We start from the raw sequence: 13358 nt of genomic DNA, 5'->3' as shown, positions 1-13358 counted from the left end.
GCTTCCAAAACTTTACATATTTCTCAAATTTGTTTAAATCAGAGGTAGGCCTGTCAGATTTGAACCACTGCCAGGTAAAGTAAGTTGGCAGCGAGTACTTTCTACGGTGACCTCTCTACACCAGAGTGAAGTACACAATTTAATTTAGTGGGGTTACTGCACCCTGTGTAAACTATGGTATAGGAGTAAAAGGCTCACTGTCCTGTAGCCTAGCAGAGCCAGGTCTGGTGAAATATCAGTTTGCTGCAGGAGAGATGTGCTAATGATTTTCCATCTGCCCTTCCCAAGAATGAGCTACACAGAACCCCCAAGACTGCTAAGAGTGGGACGGTACTTCCCCCAAATGCTTAGACAAAAAGCCTGTAGCCAAGGGAAGCATTCACCCCAGATCTGATTACTAAAATATTTTTAAACTCATTAGATCTTGCACTATTAATGTTGCTCAAAGACAGCTAAGCATCTCCATATTAATGTCTTCTCATGACACCAACATACAAATCAAAAACAGACTAAGTCAAAAAAACTACAAAATCTTCAGTGTCCACCCAAAGACATGACAGTTAAGGACAAGGTGAAGTTATTTAAATTAAATGGCCTTTGCTACTATTTAGCAATAAACTAATTTGGATTTTCAACTAAGTGTTATTTAAAAACTGCTTTGCCTAAAAAAAGCCAAAGTCAGAATTTTTCTTTTAACAAATGAGAGTAATGCAGAGTGGTGGTAAAGAGCACTGTCTTAGACAGACCTTAGTTCACATTCCAACTCTGCCACCTGTCACCTGTCTGTGACCCTTGATTAAGCCAATTTCCCCCATCCTCAGTTTCCTCATCTATAAAATGAGGTTAGTACTTCTATCTTCCTCCAAGATTTGCTGTTAAGTTTAAGTGAGATAGGCAATGGACGAAAACCTTGTCAGTGCCTGGCACAAATGGCCAACATTCACACATCTGGAAGACAAGCAGCTGGGAATGTATTCTGGGAAGTCTGGGAACATATTCTCTGGCTCTGGCTCAGACTCACTTGAGCTGAAGCAACTGCAGAGACTTATGGACAGGACCCCACTTCATCGTGATCACTTCATCTAAGCAACATGAAGAGAAGGAAAGTCCTTTCTCAACATTCCTCAATGTTAGCTAAAAGAACAAGCAAGCAGACAATCCCAAAAGCCACTCCTCTCCATACCCATGGCCACTGCTTTAGTTCAAACATGGAGCATTTCCCACTTCAACTTTTACAGCTGCTTCCCGACTGCCTTGTCACCCTCACAATCTCCAGGCTGGGCTACCCACTATCAGACTACTGGAGAAAGGACACATACTCCACATCCCCAATCATTAATTAATTCTGTAAGGTTCAAAGCTAGCCTTGGATAATGTCAAAGACAAAATATAGCCATATAGGGATTCCTCTTCCAAATTATAATTTGGAAAGCTGGAATGCAAAAAGAGGGCAGCTTTTCCACTTGGGGAGAAAAGAATCTCATTAAAAAGGAATGCCCCTTAAATCGACACAACAGTATTGAGGATGAGGACTGAGCTGCCTGGCAAAGACGGAGAACCTGGATACAGCTCCTACAGCTGCAGTGATGGCTCCTGTGAGTGGGGGTTACAAGAAAGACCAGGTGTGTGGGGGGAATACTTTCTAATTTTGGTCCTGGATGGCCTCAGCCCCAGAGAAATCATGTCTGCCTTTACTCCTCTCCTGAACCTGCTGCTCTCTGCCTCCCACAGTTCCTAGTTCAATGCCAGCAAAACATCACCCACAAGCCCATCCTCCCCACATCAGCAGAGTGACCACTAATGCAAATCTGACTCCATCATTCATCTGTTTAAAATCTAATTCCATATATATTAAAGACAGAGATTCTAGCATTGGCCTACAAGGCTCTCAGTGATTTTTACAATTGGCAACATTAACTTTATTTTTCTACTTTTCCCACACCTCATTCAGAGAAGCATTTTTTTGACCACCACAGTCTAGATCAGTCAGATCTCACTTTACCTACATGCCACATGATGCACCCCACCCATGGATATTAAAATACACAGAATTTGGTGGTAACATTACTCTAACAAATTAAAACCAAAGCACTTGTGTGTGTGTGTGTGTCTAACTATCCTATAAGCTCAAGAAGAGGAAAAACTATCTCTTACTTATCTTTGTATTTCTAGTGTCTGATCAGATAGGTTACTATAAGTGTTAGCTGATTAATTTAACTAAACAGTACAAGTCACAGCAATTACAACACATATACTACACTTATTATGGTCAGGCACTACTCTAAAGTGCTTTTCTCATTAACTCATTTAAGAAAACCCCACATAGGCTCTATCTTTATGGTGAAATATCAATGAAATCCAGTAAAATGGAACTAAAGTAATATCAAAATAGAGTGAATCTTACCATTTTTCAAAACCAGTGTATCTATATACTTCCCCTCCCTGTTCACAAAGTTCTTTCACTTCCTGATCCTTATCGCCCATCATTGCTGGTGCAACTGAGATACAGAGCCACCCACTCCTAAAGCCAGACAAGCCCTGTGATGTTGGAAGGAACACATTCTTTTGGGGAGGTTGTTGGCAGTTTTAAGGACCACTCTGCCTTTTCCAAGTTTACTTAACATTTCACATCTCATTATGAGAGTGAGGTCACACTGGTGGGCAAGTGGGTGTGCTCATGGTCAAAGCTAAATGACAACTTAGGTCAACTTCAGCGACACTAAGCTCTAAAGTTTTGTGACTGCCCTTAATGTGATCAAAGCATATACCATCTTGATGAGAACTCAGTGAGAACCTAATGAGAAAGAGCATCAGGAAAACACAAACTTTGTATTAAGGAAAGAATATCTGTCATATGGAAGGAAATACTAAGGAATCTACCCTAAGGAAGGAGTCATAGCTTATAACTGTAGGAGTTCATCACAATGGGCTGGATGAATTCACCTAAGATACAACATTTAGATAATCAAATTTTTTTTTTTTTTGGTGAGAAACAGTGCAGGCTCTTATAATAAGGCTTTATATGAAGGGACAGAACTTACTAGAAGCGAGCTAACTGCCTTGATATATTACAAAACTGAATGTAGTAAGACACTGATCAGCGTCAGCCTAAGGATCCAATTCCTAAAAAAAAAAAAAAAAAAAAAGAGAGAGAGAGAGAGAGAGAAAGAGAAAGAAAAAGAAAGTTTAAAAAGGAACCCTACTGTAGAACCAAATGTGATGAGAAGACTGTAGTCACTTAATGAAGATGTCTGCACAATGGGAGGGAGTTCTCAATCCAATGGGCCCTTCAGATGGAATGAGTTAGTGAAGATTCCCATCACAGTCGGGAAAATCAACCTTGAGGCTCGGGTCATGAAGATTAATCAGATTTGTTTTCAGGGACTCAAGGCAAAATGTCATACTACAATCTTTTAGAAGAGCCAAAGGTATTGAAGCATAGCCTCATATTTTAAAACACCTCAAAAGGTGTTTTAAAAAAGAAATAAACCTAAGGGTAAGCTGCTGTAATAAAATAAATACTAGACTGTTAGGGTCAATGGCTCAATTCTGGTAGACAGAAAAGCATCAAGCATCTCTCAACTTAAGAATACAGGACTTTTCAGAGACTTCGGCCAAGACGGAGGTGTAGGTAGAGACACTTTGCCTCTTCTCACAACCAAAAGAAAGACAACAACAAATTTAAAAACAAAAAATAACCAGAACTGACAGGAAATCGAACTGTATAGAAGTCTGACAGCCAAGGAGTTAAAAGAAGAAATATTCATTCAGACTGGTAGGAGGGGTAGGGATGGGCAGCCAGTGGGGAGAGAACTCATGGCAAGATAACGGCTGGAGGACATGGGCAGGCAAGGTGGTGGCTGGCAGACTAGAACAGGCGAGGTGGCTGCTAGAGGACAGGCAGTCCCACATTTGCAAGCAAATAACCCAGAAGAACAACTGGGGAGCGAGACAGACTGAACAACACAGGTTCCAACACAGAAAAGTAAAGCCTCAAAATCTCTGGCAGTAAAAACCTGTGGGGGTTGTGGCAGCAAGAGAAACTCCCAGCCTCACATAAGAGCTCGTTGGAGAAAAATACACAGGGTCCTAGAACATACACAAACCCGCCCACCTGGGAATCAGCACCAAAAGGGCCCAATTTGATTGTGGGTAGCGGGGGAAGTGAGTAAAAACCAGCAGAAAGCCAAGCAAATGGCATTGTTCTCTCTTGTACCCCTCCCCCACATATAGCACCACAATGCAGTGACATGGGTTGCCCCACCCTGGCAAATACCTAAGGCTCCTCCCCTTACTATAAAACAGGTGTGTCGAGACAAACAAATATGTCCCTAATGAAAGAAGAGATCAAAAGCTTCAAAAATAGAACTAAGCAATGAAGAGATAGCCAACTTATTAGATATACAGTTCAAAAAACACTGGTAATCAGGATGCTCACAGAAATGGTTGGGTATGGTCGCAAAATAGAGGAAAAAGTGAAGGCTATGAAAAGTGAAATGAAGAGAAATACACAGGGAACCAACAGTGCAGGGAAGGAAACCAGGACTCAAATCAACAATTTGGACCAGAAAGAAGAAATAAACATTCAACCAGAATAGAATGAAGAAACAAGAATTCAAAAAAATCAAGGAGAGGCTTAGGAACCTCTGGGACAACTTTAAATGTTCCAACATCAGAATCATAGGGGTGCCAGAAGGAGAAAAGGAAGAGCAAGAAATTGAAAACTTATTGAAAAAATAATGGAGAACTTCCCCAATCTGGCAAAGGAAATAGACTTCCACGAAGTCCAGGGAAGCTCAGAGAGTCCCAAAAAAGTAGGACCCAAGGAAGAACACACCAAGGCACATCATAATTATATTACTCAAGATTAAAGAGAAGGAGAGAATCTTAAAAGCAGCAAGAAAAAAGGAAACAGTTACCTACAAAGGAGTTTCCATAAGACTATCAGCTGATTTCTCAAAAGAAACCCTGCAGGAAAGAAGTATTCCAAGCCATGAAAGGCAAAGACCTACATCCAAGATTACTCTACCCAGAAAAGCTATCATTTAGAATGGAAAGACAGATAAAGTGCTTCCCAGATAAGGTCAAGTTAAAGGAGTTCATCACCACCAAGCCCTTATTGTATGAAATATTAAAGGGACTTATCTAAGAGAAAGAGGATGATCAAAAACATGAGCAATGAAACAACAACAAACTCACAACTACCAAAACTGAACCTAAAAAGAACAAAAACAAAAACAAACTAGGCAAACAACTGGAACAGGAACAGAATCACAGAAATGGAGATCACGTGGAGAATTGCCAGTGGGGAGAATGGGGAAAAAGGTACAAGGAATAAGAAGCATAAATGGTAGGTACAAAATAGACACGAGGAGGGTAAGAATAGCATGAGAAATTTAGATGCCAAAGAACTTATATGTACGACCCATGGACATGAACTAAGGGCCGGGGCGGGGGTGGGGGGGGGAGCGGCCGGGGGAGGGTGATGCTTGTGGAAGGGGAGTACAGGGCATAGGGGAATGGAGGTGGGAAGAAATGGGACAACTGTAACAGCATGATCAATAAAGTATATTAAAAAAAAGAATATAGGACTTTCCTCTAAGTTTTTAATCAATGAAAAAGAACAAAGATAGAAGCAAACTAAAAAAGAGACAAGATAAAGTAGTAAAAGTTTAAAAGGATCAATTAAGGCAACATGATTAACCCAACAAAATAAAATTGTTAAATAAAGTTCTAAGACTAAAATAAAATTTAACAGCTGAAGTAGAATGTAGTAGAAAGCAAAAAATGCAGATGACAAATTAAAATAATGAGGAAAGAGACCTAAACAAACTCTGTGGCACAGACAATAAACCTGAGGGTCAACACCTGCAAACAAAGGCACTAAGAACCCCCTCAGCAAGGCCCCAGGAGTCTCAGTGGATGGTCTCCACAAGGCAGCCTTGAGCAGAGGGCATCTGGGCAGGATGCAGGGACAGGAGCAAGACCCTGGCCTGTCCCTTTATGCCTGCCTGCCCCAGGCACAGTCAACCTTCAGGTGCTCCATGTGGGACACCCACACCTTCACTTCCAGGTGGTACCTTGTCACCTGCACCTTCTAAACTCCACCCACAAATTCTTCACCCTACTCTTCTAGTTGAGAAAGAGAAACAAGAGTTAACAAAGAAGGGGAGGGGATTCTGTTTCTGAACAAACATGATTTCAGTAACAAATTATTAATACTTTGTTTTTTAAGTTCTCTGAAAGTTGGTGGACGGAACACCTCTAAAAAAATAACCTAATCTAAGTTGTTACCTTAAGTAGTTCTTGCAGCATTGAGTACTCCCTAAATACATTAACTAAGCTAAATTTTCAGGGAAAGAATAGTTTCCCTGTAAAAAGTTTCTGTAACAGAAATCGAATCTGCTTTCATTTAAAAATGTGTTATTTCAAACTCAACATGCCTCAACACTACATTTTACAATAAAACCGCCCAAGGATGAGGAAACTGAGGGTCAAACAGGTTACTAGAAGTGGCAGTCTAAGAGTGAAGCTGGAACCTCTCTGACTGCAGAGCCCGAGTCTGAGTCCTCGGACTGTACCAAAGGCCTCTAACCTGAGGAGATCTTAGGAGTCTAGAGTGGGCCTGGCCTTTTGAGGAGTATCCTTCAGGCCTCAGAAACCTTTCATGGTGAATGTCTTCTGTTTCCTGGGATCACCCCTAGGGAGCCTTCCAATAACATTAGAACCCTGCCTGGAGGAAAGCTACAGTGCTCACCATTTTTCAAAGAAGAATATTTTAAAAAGTGAAAGTAAAACAAGGTACAGAAGGAAAACTCTGCCCTGGCCAGGTGGCTCAGTTTGTTGGTGTGTTGATCCAGACACCAAAAGGCTGCGCATTCAATGCCCAGTCAAGGCACACACCTAGGTTGCATACTTGACCTTCAGTAGGAGCGTACATGGGAAGCAACCAATTAATGTTCTTCTCTCACATTAGTGTTTCTCTCTCTCAAATCAATAAACATATCCTCGGTGGGGATTTAAAAAAAGAACAGAAAAAAAGAAGAAAGCTCTCCTGAAAGAGCCAAGTCCATTTGTAATACTGAATACATTATAAAGGAAAAACAAAAGCCTCATCACGTAGTCAAGAATTATCACTGAAAGGTTATTGGGTTTTATGGGCTGAATTAAGATCTGCCAGAAATAACACAGAAAAAGGAGCCTAGTTAGCTAATATGTTACCTGACCACAGAAGCCCAACATAAACACTAGGCACTCTGGCTATATGGCACTGTGATGCAACATAAGGAACGGAATAAATTAGACATTGAAAAATGATGCCAACAGTATGCCTTTCGATGTCCTTTTACTATATATAGTATATTCTTCCAGGTGGCAACAGTAGAGCAGATATTTGTCAGCTGTGTCAAACTCTAAGATGCCATTCTTATTTACGCACAGCATTCCCATGACCCAGGAAGGGGGACAAGTGCGGGCCACTCTGGCAGTCACATCCACACTCCCTATATCCCTAATTATCTCCTCCAAGCAACCAGGTCACTAATACAACAAACAAGACGTGCTGCCCATCCACGTGTTCATCAGGCGCTATAGGAAGGCAGAAAATTAAGCACAGTAAATGGTAAAATCAACAAGGAGCAACTATGACCACCCACCTTCACAGAACAAGCCTAACTGCCATGAAATTATATTGTTTCTACAGGAATCAGGGCTACATATAAAATTAGCATTCTAGTGGAAGTTCAAGAGTATTGTCTTTTCAACATTTAAAAAAAAAATGAACAGTGCCCCTTTTCTTAATTCATACTCTCCATTTCCCTATTTAGCATTTTAAAGCTAAAGTCACATAGACTTCTATGTAAAGGTGGCTGAAGTGAGGCCTGACATTTCAGATGACTGATGCTCTTGCAGTGGTTTCCACAAACATCCAATGACTCAAAGGGGCCTTTATCTAGGCAGAAGACAACCAGCAAAAATTTTTTCTATATCACAGGAAAAAAATTTCACATTTGTACAGAACTTCACACTTTTCTAAAGCATTTTTATGTGTAGACATTTTTAATAATAATTTTTAAAGTCACCCATGATTCCTTCTGCTCTTTATCTTCTAATTCTAACATTGTACCCACACCTACTATGGCAACACAGGCCCCACCCTAAAGTTCAACTTAATAAAGACTTCAGGTGACTGTGTCTCCAGAAAAATTCCCCTCAATATCTGACTGCTGCTCATGGCCTCTCACCTCTCGACTTTCATTTGATGAAAATGAGAGTAGAAAGTTGGATCTATAGCACCCTCGTCCACATAAACCAAAGTGGCAGCAAGCCACAGCTTTGAAGTCAGTGAAACTCACTGATGGTCAGAAATGAATGTCCAGCAGGCCCATGTGGTCCACTCAGCATCTAGCATAGAGCATGAGTTAGCAGAACTCACTTTCCAGGGTCAATGTGGTCAGGCATTCTCTTCCCCCAATGCATATATACTGAACCACAGGAAGTCAAGGACATCAGGGCCTCTACTGAAAAGTGGCTAACCGCTCTCCCTCCCTGATCATTTGGCCAATTTAAGACAAATCAGGTGGACAGAAGGCCACAATGTGGCCTGTAAATAGCAGTAGAAAGACTGGGAGTGGTTATTCTGAAGGAAAAAAAGATTTGGGATTTAAAAGACCTGCTTACCCCTTTGTCAAAGAGAAGATAACCTCTGCGACCAACAGAGAAGAGGGCACCTGGTCCCATCCCTGACCTGGAGCTTGGATTTAAAGAACCCAAGACAGACAGGACAGGCAGGGCAGTGGGCAGAGACCCACAACACTCATAGGCACTGCTTCTTCCTCGTTCCTCTCCAGCACTGAAAGGACTCAGAAGTCCATCCTGTGGCCACACATTAAGGAAGCCCACACCCTCTTCTGCAAGCAGTGTCCAATTATCTAAAGTCTTGGACCAAGACTAAATCATAGCATGTGAGTGAAAGAAAAAATAAGAAATGAGGGGGGAAAATAAACTATGGGCTTAATTTACTTTATTACCTACATACCTGATGGGAAATATCTAATTATCTGGGTTTTTCTATTTATTGGCAAAAGTAGTTTAATGGTTTGCTTTTGCATACAATGTCACCAAAGAAAATTTACATAGACAAGAGCACACTATAAAATGTGTATTAGTTAACCAAAATATAACACTATTGGGCCTGCTGGCTGAATAAAATATTTCTTGGGTAAAATGCTGCTACTCTCTTAACTCATCGCTGGGAAAAGAGTATCTGAAAAGGTAGGTTCCTCAGAAGAAAGCTGCCATGTAAATATTAATGGTAGTGAAAGCGTAGTTTGCAAAAAGTATACTTTACATGTTTTGGTATTTAATGTTTTGTTGTTGTTTTTTTTTTAAATACAACCAGTATGTTATTTTTCAGTTTAAAATAAAATATCTTGCCATGGCCACTGTGGTTCAGTTGGCTGGGTGTCACCCCTCAAAGTAAAAGGTCACTGGTTTGATTTCAGGTCAGGGCACATGCCTGGGTTATGGGTTCGGTCCCCCATCAGGGCATCTACGAAAGGCAAAAAACCAATGTTTCTCATATTGATGTTTCTCTCTCTCTTTCCCTCGTCCTTCCCCTCTCTATAAAAAAAAATAAAAATAAAAAAGCATGTCTTTGGGTGAGGATAAAAAAGAAATATAAAATACACACAGTACAATAAAAGAAAACAAAATATAAAATATCTTCACTCTTTAGTTTTCAACTAACTTCACTATCAAGAGTGGAAAACAGCAAGGAACAAGACATGTCCCTAGAAACTGCATCAGAAGCAAGTCTCCATGGCTTCATTTAACTGAAGCTTCAGTAATCAAGTCACAGTCTTTGGCCAACTTCCCTTCTTTATGTGCACTCAAAGAATCTTTATATAGCTAAATAGACTCCTAAATCCTTCAAGAGTCATTCAAAGGAAGTACTTCCTCCAAATTCCTGCTCACTTCACAAGGGTCATGCATACCCAACAGAAAACGCATTGAAAAGAAGAATGCAATCCCCTATATTTCAGGTCCACGAGTCCCTCCATATGCAAAATGGCATCTTCTCAGCCCACAAATGCCTTCATTTTTATTTTCAATATTAACTGCCAGTATTTGAAAGCTATAAGTACACCTGGGGAGAGCACTGAAAACAAACAAAAAACAAAAAAACAAACAGGTAGAAAAATATATATTTAACAGAAAAAGTGGGGTGGGGGATATGTTACAAAATAAAAAAGAAAAATGTGGCCCAGTTGTCTTATCATTAAGATTTTAAACATCTTTTTCTATTTCACTACCATTCTATGTAACATCGTTTGGTCAAATTCTGTTAGGTACTCCTGCACAGGCAAGACAAATGTAATTATATTTTGGTTGCCAAAAAGGCCAGTTTACAGGGAAATGGCTACCAATTCAAGCTTCAGCTACTTCATGGAATAAGGTGGGATGACAGTTAGAAGGACAACATAAAGGCACATGAGGAAACTCGGCCCCACTGACAACAGCCAGCCTTTCTCACAGCCTTCGTTACTGGAGTGGGTGTGAGTGACACAGAACAAGCTCTCTCCCTGTCACAGACACAACTGCAGAGACAGCCAGACAACCAGTGGTCACCTCCATCACCACCTCTCAAAGGACAGCACATTTCTTTGTAGAACCTCACCAACGATATGGCACCCAGGCTGAAGAGGAAAGATGTGAGTGGTTCTGCACTGCATTTTTCATTTCACTTCTCTTTATTCCCTCTATTTGAGCCCTCCGTAGGAAAATTATTTTCTGTATAAACAAATTCATCAAGTTAACTTATTCAGGGATGGAAATAACTGGTATCACGTAACATTTTGCAAAACAAAATTGCCACTGCTGTATTCCAGTGCTTAAAAGCAGACTGCCATGGCAATTCAACCCCAGTACTAACATAACCCAAACCCCCTATTACCTTCATCACTGCATATTCAATTTACATAATTATTCTGCTATGCTATTCAGAATTTACATGTAGTTGTATGCATTCTTATCCTTGCTTCAGGATGCTATTTCCTTTCCAGACTTAGCAGAACAATGAGACCGCAATTCGACATACTCAATTCATCTAACCAATAGAAGCCCTGTGGCTCAACAAAGTAATGTGTTGGTTTGTTAATTTACTGAAAATTTCTATCATTACCATATTCCTGAACAGGCATCCCCATCACCAACAGGACAGCTTCTCAGGAATGTCCTCACCACAATTCATCATAAATCATAAAATGGTCCTACAAGTGATCAAGTCACCCACGGCCAACAGAGATGCCACCAACTCTTTTGGTGACCCCTCAATGTGGCCTCCTGAGCCTCTGGGTCACATTACATCAGCTCCCTTTTCACTTGCACAGAAGCAACAGAATGCTTTCCCCACACAGAAGCATTCCTCTCATGCATTTTCATACCACTTGGGGAAAACCTATAGGAGGCATCGACTGGGACTACTAGTCAAAAACAACAGAGGGGAGAAGAAAGACTAGACTTTCTTCTTAGGAGAAAATAATCACATGTTCTTCCTCCTACCAAAAGCAAGTTAGTTTAGTGCAAAAAGCCAGTACGCAGAGTTAGCAATGCCAAAAATGTACTCCATACGGACAACTCAAACTTTGGGGTGAGCAGCTGAGACCTTGCAGATGGGGCCTCCGCTGAGGTTCCTCTGGTGGACAAAGATAGGTCTGTACCTGTACCAATGAGGCATGGGTGCCCAGCACTCACTGGACTTGATGCCCAAAGTTCTTAAGAGTTGTCTAGTTGTTAAGGAAATTTTAACAAGTTTCACTGTTAAATACAGCATTATAATATCTGTCCCAATGTATTCTAGGGTATGCTGAAGTACATTTTTAAAGCTAGGGCCAATTCCATGTAGACTCAGAGCTTGAAAAAATAATGTGGATCTGTGAAATTTATAACTAGAACCACAATACAGTGGATTTTTCTTTTTTTGCTTATCAATTTTTACCATTAGGTGATAGATTCAAAAAATTAAGATAGAAACTAAAGACAGATAGATCTTGAGGCTAAAACTAGTCATGGTGCTGTATTTTCTGAGCTCTCTAAAGCTTCTTTAGAACACAGATTCTCATTGTGCATTAAAAAAAATACATGCCTTTTAAATTTTGCTTCGATGTCTTCTTTCTCCAAAATAAGCACATGCTTTCTCCTTTTACTTACAAAATATTTAGATTTAGGCAATTATATATTTTCAAAACCCTTCATAAGTCACCCAAATGCTAAGCAAGTCCTTCTTGCTCAGATCCCTAACATTAACATAGTACCTACAAATAGCAAGTGATTCATGAAATATTTCTTAAATAAATGAAAATTGGATTTATAATAGGTTGTGAGTTTAGAAGAGTGTTCATAAGGAGAAAATAATGACTTTCAATTAAAAGACCACATAGCAAGGCATCAAAGAACATTCATAAATAAATGAAAATATTAAGTTGCCTATAAGATTGAGTTATTGAATATAATTCAGTTATTTTGACACCATAAAAAGTACTGATGGCAAAGGTTTTTAAATGACTATGATTCAAACTTTCAAAACACTACAGAATGATGTATTGGGGGTTGTTTAGAGATTTTCAGCAGGCAGTTGAAAATCTAAGTTTGTTCTTTCGCTTTGCAGCATCTACAGTCACAGAAATCATCTCTTCTCTTTGTGTACCTGCATGTGCACACACAGAAAAGCCTACAAGAGGAGGTTCATGGGCCAGCAAGCTCAAAAAGTTCACACTGAGCACGTGGATCCCAGAACTAAGCATGCATATGCACACAGGGGTAGGAGGTGGGGGGTGTTTTCTAATGGAGTTTGCAAACAGGTTCAGATTAACCAAGTCTGACCATACTTCCATCTGGAAACTGTATTTTCTAACATGAGCCATATTCTGAAAAATAGATTCAGATGTTTGGAACCGGTTCAGAACAGTTGTAAGAAATGTTCAGTACAAATGAAAAAAATTAGTCTTCAATGTCTTCTCCTCTCAGCTTTTCTTACTGAGTAAATATGCCTTCTGGGGGGTCAGAGAGTTGGTGGGGGGAGTACAAAGGGGAAGGATGGAGTGGAGGAGGCTCCTTCCTAGAATCTAAACTTCATGCTATTCTTGAATGCATATCTAATGGATAACTGCCATTTGATTTCTCCCACGTTGCCCACTAGTATTTCAACCCTGCCCCTGGAAGCCTTACTCCACCAAGTGGAGAAAACTAATTCTCCTGTTTCAGCTTTTGGGAATCAGGGCTGAAAAGCTCAGTGACATGTAATGACCCATCTTGCATACTTGTAATAACCCTCCTCTCCCAGTTGTGCACTGTCACTG

The 13358-nt window shown here is 40.3% G+C and overlaps 1 protein-coding gene across 5 annotated transcripts in view; it reads right to left on the bottom strand.

Moving 5' to 3' along the window:
• CHD7 (chromodomain helicase DNA binding protein 7) overlaps window positions 1-13358 on the bottom strand; it is a 207139-nt gene that overhangs the window by 83408 nt on the left and 110373 nt on the right. The gene's annotated exons all lie outside the window — the stretch shown is intronic.

This window comes from Phyllostomus discolor, chromosome 7 (genome assembly GCF_004126475.2).
Source record: "Phyllostomus discolor isolate MPI-MPIP mPhyDis1 chromosome 7, mPhyDis1.pri.v3, whole genome shotgun sequence".
NCBI lineage: Eukaryota > Metazoa > Chordata > Mammalia > Chiroptera > Phyllostomidae > Phyllostomus > Phyllostomus discolor.
The sequence above is the reverse complement of the archived record's forward strand: the minus strand, read 5'-3'. Positions and strand labels throughout refer to the sequence as shown.